Source organism: Muscardinus avellanarius, assembly GCF_963383645.1.
Source record: "Muscardinus avellanarius genome assembly, chromosome: 20".
Taxonomy (NCBI): Eukaryota; Metazoa; Chordata; class Mammalia; order Rodentia; family Gliridae; genus Muscardinus; species Muscardinus avellanarius.
Window position 1 is genome coordinate 29,767,314 of NC_137806.1, and position 6,870 is coordinate 29,774,183.

Sequence of the window (6,870 nt, forward strand, 5' to 3'; positions counted from 1 at the left end):
GCGCTTCACTTTTTTAGTATTTCAAAAATTCTCCCAGCAATCTTCCTGATGTAGCGCTAAGATTAGATAAGTGCTTCACATTTAAGGCCACGCCGCTTTAAGTGGCAAACAGGAGTACACCCAACTAAAACCCTGTGTCTCTCCAGCTATTTCATAAACAGTCATTTGTGTAAATATTATCATAGGGGGCATCATTTTTACATGATAATATAAGATATCAATATATGTAATTTTTCTAAGATTCTGCAGTACAGTTGAAGTCTACTTGTTCATGTAGAAGGGGAATTACTCATTAAGAGAAATAGAGTTGCCAGGCCCTGTGACACACACCTATAATCTCAGTACTTGGAAGACAGAGACAGGAGGATCATAGGTCCAAGGACGGCCTCAGCAAGTAACGAGACTCTTCAACCTAGCGAGATGCTGTTTCAACATAAAAATAAAGTCTAGAATAGTGGCACACGCTTGTAATCCCAGCATTGGGAGGCTAAGACAGGAAGATTTCCCGTTCAAGACCAGCCTCAGCTACTTAGTGAGACCCTCCGCAATTTAGTGAGCCCGCTGTTTCAAAATAAAGAATAAAAATTAAGATTGGAGGGGGCTCTTGAAGGTAGAATGCCCCTGGGTTTGATTCCCAGTACCAGAGGGAGAGGGGGGGGGAGAAAGGGGGAGAGAGAGACAGAGAGAGAAGGAGGAGGAGGAGGAGGAGGAGGAGGAGGAGGAGGAGGAGGAGGGGGAGGAGGAAGAGGAGGAGGAGAAAGAGGAGGGAAGAAAAAGAGAAAAGAGGTAAAATGTTCCCAGGTTTAATCCTCAGTACCACAAAATGTGTGTGTGTGTGTGTGTGTGTGTGTGTGTGTGTGTGTGTGTGTGGAGAGAGAGAGAGAGAGAGAGAGAGAGAGAGAGAGAGAGAGAGAGAGAGAGACCTCTTTTTTTGTTTGTTTTTATTTTGCAGTACTGGGGATGGAACCCAGGGGCATTCTACATTTTACCTCTGAGCTACATTCTCAGCCCGCTTTCTTTCTTTCTTTCTTTCTTTCTTTCTTTCTTTCTTTCTTTCTTTCTTTTTGTGGTACTGAGGATGGAACCTAGGGACACTGAACCTCTAAGATATACCCCCAGCCCTATTTTTCTTTCTTTTTTTTTTTTGTGGTACTGGGGGGTGGAACCCAGGGGCTTTTTCTACCTCTGAACTATACTTCCAGACCTATTTTATACTTTATTTGGAAACAGAGTCTCACTAAGTTGCCAAGAGCCTCACTAAGTAGCTGAGGCTGGCTTCAACCCAGTGCGATCCTCCTGTCTCAGCCTCCCAAGGGCTGGGATTACAAGCATGCGCCACCACACCCGGTGTCCAGCCCTATTTTTTATTCTTTATTTTGAGACAGGGTCTCACTGAGTTGCACAGGACCTCACTAAGTAGCTGAGGCTGTCTGCAAACTGTGATCCTCCAGTCTCAGCCTCCCAAATGCTATGATTACAAGTGTACACCATCATGCCTGTCTTGCTTGTATTTATTAAATTCTTTCTATGAATATATGGAAATCTGTCTATCTAGCTATCTATACACCTATCTGTTTATTTTGTACAGATGTAGAGGAAGAGGGGTGAAGCAGAGTTCTCTTGTTTGGAATTTCCAAAGTATCTATCTCTGTTAATGTAAAGATCTTACTTCACTGGGCCAAACTGTCAAGTGTCTTAATATAAAAGCATTAAAATTTTATGCGCTATGGTTTTGTATATGTTCTGTCCTGCTTATAAAAATAATAGAAGGTAAATCCGGGCCTGGTGATGCACGCTTGTAATCCCAGTATGTGGGATGCTGAGACAGGAGGATTGCAGGTTTGAGGCCAGCCTCAGCAAGTAGTAAGACTCTCATCAACCTAGCACGGCCCTGTTTCAAAATAAAAATATAAATAAAAGTAAAAATAGTAGCTTGGAGATATAATGCCAACTGGGTTCAATCCCCAGCACCACCAAAAAAGAAGAGAAACGGAGAAAAAGGAAGGGAGTTCTGCAAATTAAATGGCACCTAATTCTCTTCGCTGCAGGCAACCTCCCCTGGTATCTTCCCGTCATCCTCTTGTCCTTCACCACGCTGCCTCGATTAACTTACACCCGCCCCCAAACAGACAGCTGGGATCTGTTTGCATCCAAACCATTTGCCACTCGGTGACATTTTCAGACTGTAAGGAATTGGGGAGCCCAAACTGAGGGATAGTATCTGAGCATAGAACATTGGCCACTGTGCTGGCTGGCTCATCCTTTGAGGGGAAAGCCTCTACCCAACCTGTTAGGGTGTAAACCATGGTAAGCAGATATTTTAGGTTTCTTGTGAAAGGGCATGATTGGCTTATCCGCACCGTAAGAGGCACCCTGGGCTCGGCAAGGGTGCTCGAGGTTGAGGAGTACAGGAGCCATCAGCCTTTGGCCAGGTGGAGTAGGGCCATGCTCTGGAAGGGTGGTCCCCCTGTGTTGATGCATGGTCTGGTAGGTGGGCATGGCCTTGGTGTACTTGAAGCAGGCTCCTGGAGGTAGTTGTTGCTGTCCTCTGCCCATAGGTGGCGCTCATCATCCAGAGGGCTGAGCCACCGGCCACAGGGCTGCTGCTAAGGCACGGGCTTGTAGATCTGCCTTTGGGTGGAGTTGGATCGTATGCTCCGTTTCAGCCCGTTCCTCTTGGGAATTAAAAGCTTTAAATGACATGTTCACCAAATGTCTAATAGGGTTCTGAGCATCATCCTCCACCTTTTAATTTTTTTTTTCAAATATCAGTGGCTGAATGCCCAATGAAATGGGTTGCCAACACAACAGATCCTGCTTCAGTTGACAGATCTAAGTGGATATAGAGGGGGAAAGCCTCCTAAAGCTGATTAAGAAAAACAGCTAGGTCTTTATCTGGACCTTGGGTGATTTCCTTGTTTATCGTAATTAGCCTCTTTTTGGGAGGCAGCCCATATGCTATTGAGAAAGCCTAGGATCACACTGTCTCTTTTTTAATCCCTCACCCCCACCATTTGGGGCTGGCCGATAATCCCAGTGGGGATCTTCAGAAGGTACCACAGCCGCTCCAGTAGAGAGGGCTTAGTAAAATGAGATGGTCAGCCCGTTCTCGGGCGGCCTTTAAAATACAATCCCATTCATCCAGAGTTAAGGCAGAGGTTAAAGTAACATGAAGATCCTGCCATGTGAGATTGTACACTTGCACAATATATTGGAATTCCTTAGTAAAACCGGATGGATTGGCAGAAAAAGAACCCATTTTTCTTTCAATTTGAGCAAGGTCTGGGAGGGAGAAAGGGACATAGATGTAGACTATGTCTTCTGCACTGGCCACCTCGCAGAGTGGGGCCAAGAGAGACAGGGGTCCTGAGAGTGCATATGGTGACTTATGGGGGAAGGTGAGGGGAGGTAAGGGTTGGTCCCTTAAGGGAGGACATGGGGGCAGAAAGAGTAGGTTATGGTGAGAGGCCATCTTAAGGTAGGTTGGTGGTCGAGGCGGTGAGGAGAGATGCTGGGGATCGGGGTGAAGTCAGAAAACAGAGCCTGTAACCCGGCAAGATCACAAGATGTGTGCACCATCACAATGGAACGCCCAAGATGGCGACTAAGAGGGCAACTGTGTAACATCACAAGTTCTCACCTGTTACCTAGCAGAGATGGAAAATGGTGGCTGACGCATGCTTGTAATCCCAGCACTTGGGAGGCTGAGACTGGAGGATCACAGGCTCAGGGCCCACCTCCACTACTTAGTGAGGCCCTCCACAACTTAGAGAGACCCAGTTTCCAAATAAGAAATAAAATCGGAGCCGGGCATGGTGGCAACACGCTTGTAATCCCCAGCATTTGGGAGGCTAGAACAGGAGGATTGCGGCTCGTGGACAGCCTCGGCTACTTAGTGAGGCCCTTTGCAACTAAGTGAGACCCTGTTTCAAAATAAAGAATTAAAAATAGGGGGTGTTGCTTGGAGGTAGAACGTCCCTGGGTTCCATCCTCAATACTGCAAAAAAAAAAAAAAAAATGCAGACTAAAGAAAAATTAGGGCTGGGGATGTAGCTTGGAGGTAGAATGCCTCTGGGTTCAGTCCCCAGTACCAAGCAAACAAACAAGGAGCTACTGCTGCTGTTTTAGACCTCTTTCCCACTTGTAATCCCACTTGTAACCCCAGGTTTTTACTTAGACTCCCAAGAGAAAAAAATCTCCAATACTGGGAACACAACACAGGCAGACACACTAAGACACGTGACCTCCCCAAATACATATGCATTAAGAGGAAGGTTTCCAAATGCATATGCATGAGGGGAAAAGGTTTCCAAATGCATATGCATGAGGGGAAAGGTTCCCAGGCTGAATGGAACTCTCCCGTGGAAGACTCCACACTGTTTTCCACTTCCAGAAATGGACTGCTCCAGAGCCTTTCTCTGGGACATAATCTGTTATCATGGCATTCTCTAGGGCTGCGCCCCTACTTCTCTAAATAAACCTATTAATCATTTTTTCTATTCATGCTTTCCACTTGAAAATTTTCTCCTGGGAATTAAAGACTGAGAAAGAGAGATCACCACTCTGATATTTTTCTTCCTTTTTCTTTACTTCCTTCCCTTCTTTTTTTCTTTCTTTTTTTATTTTTGTAACCAAGGATTGAACTCAGGGACATTCTGCCTCTGAGCTACACCCACAGTCCCTATATTTGTCTATGTGTGTATGTATGTATGTGTGTATGTATGTATGTATGTGTGTATGTATGTATGTGTGTATGTATATATGTGTGTATGTGTGTATGTATGTATGTGTGTATGTATGTGTGTATGTATGTATGTATGTGATACTAGAGATTTAACCCCAGGCCATTCCACTTCTGAGCTACACCTCCAGCCCTATTTTATTTTTTAATTGGAAACAGGTCTCACTAAATTGCAGAGTACCTCACTAGGTTTGCTGAGGCTGGCCGCAAACCTGCACGCTTCTTGTCTCAGCCTCCCAAATACTGAAATTACAAGCATGTGCCACGGCACCCAGCTTGCTTGCTTGCTTTCTTTTCTCTTTTTCTTTCTCTCTACTTATTTATTAATTTGAAACAAGTTCTCTCTAAGTTGCCAAGAGTCTCACTACATTGCTGAAGCTCTCCTCGGACCTGCCCGTCTCAGCCTCCCAAGCAACGGGTATTACAGACATGCACCGCCATACCTGCCCTATGGTATTTATTTCTGGGAAGGATTATCACCCTGTAGCACTAGGAACAGGCTGTTAGGAACCTCAAAAGTGTCTGGGGGACAGTTTAGAGGGGAAAAGAGGACAACTCAGGGAAAGCCAAGATGAGCACCCCACCTGCAGCTGACAGTGGTCCCCGGAGGGCGGGGCTGTGCTTTGGGTAGGAGCTGCTGCCTGGGTAGAGTCGCGCTGAGTCACTGCTCCTGGGACCTTGACCGGACACTCCCTCCTCCTCACCTTTGTGGCTTTGTTTGGTGAAGAAATGTAGTGTTTGCCATTCCTAACCTGCTCCTCCAGACCTTTACCCAAAAGGTGTTACTTTCGATTAGCCCTGTCCAACCGGATTCCATTCCCGTGGTCTCACTTTTTTATTTATTTTTGTGGTACTGGGGATTGAACCCAGGGGTATTCTACCTCCAAACTACACCCCAGCCTTATTTATTTGTTTGTTTGTTTGTTTGTTTGTTTGTTTTTGCAGTACTAGGGATGGAATCCAGGGGCATGCTACCTCCAAGCTATACCCCCAGCCCTATTTTTCAGTCTTTTTAATTTTTAATTTATTATTTACTTTATTTATTTATTTATTTATTTATTTATTTATTTATTTTTGCAGTACCTGGGATGGAACCCAGGGGCATTGTACCTCTGAGCTGCACCCCCAGGCCTCTATTTTTAGTCTTATTATTTTTGTTTTTTTTGTTTTGTTTTGTTTGGTGGCACTGGGGTTCCTGGAAACCCTTCTCCAGGCTACACTCCCAGACCTATTTTATATTTTTTTATTTGGAAACAGGGTCTCTTAAGCCAGCGAGGCTGGCATCAAACCAGCACGATTCTCCGGTCTCCACCTCCCAAACACGGGGATTACAAGTGTGCGCCACCAGTCTTATTATTTTTGAAACAGATTCTCACTGAGTTGCAAAAGGGCCTAGCTAAATAGCTGAGGCTGTCCTTGAACTGCAGCCCTCCTGTCTCAGCCTCCTGAATTCTGGGATTGCAAGCATGTGCCACCACACCCTGACTCCACGCTGCCCTTCTGATTTGACACCTCCCCAATCAAACAAAACTCCCTCACCTTTGTGTATACGTGCTCTCAAGCTTTGTGTGAGCAGCCGGGACAGCTACTGTGTGTCCAGTCATTTCCCATAGTTTTGTGGCCTACCATCAGGGAGCTGACCTCTCAGACCATCCATCCTCATCCTTGAGTTTCTTAATTGTTGTGTTGCTGTTGTTTGGATTACAATAATTAAATAAACTATAATTAAATAAAGTACTTGCAGGATTTCTGGTGCATTAAAAAATGTTCCATAAGCATCAAATCATAACATTATGACTCTGGGGGTTTTAGGTTTTTTTTTTTTTTTTTTTTTTTTTTTTTTGTGTGTGTGTGTGTGTGTGTGTGTGTGTGTGTGGTACTGAGAGTTGAGCCCAGGTGCCTTCTGCCTCCAAGCTTTACTCCCAGCCTTATTTTTATTCTTTGTTTTGAAACAGGGTCTGTATTGCTTTAATGTAGAGTGGGAAAAAAAGTGATCATTTAAGTACAGGTAGAGCTGGGCAGGGTGGTGCATGTTTGTAGTCCAAGTACTTGGGAGACAGAGATAGTAGGATCACAGGTTCGAGGGCAGCCTCAGCAAGTAGTGAGACTCTCATCAACCTAGCGAGATC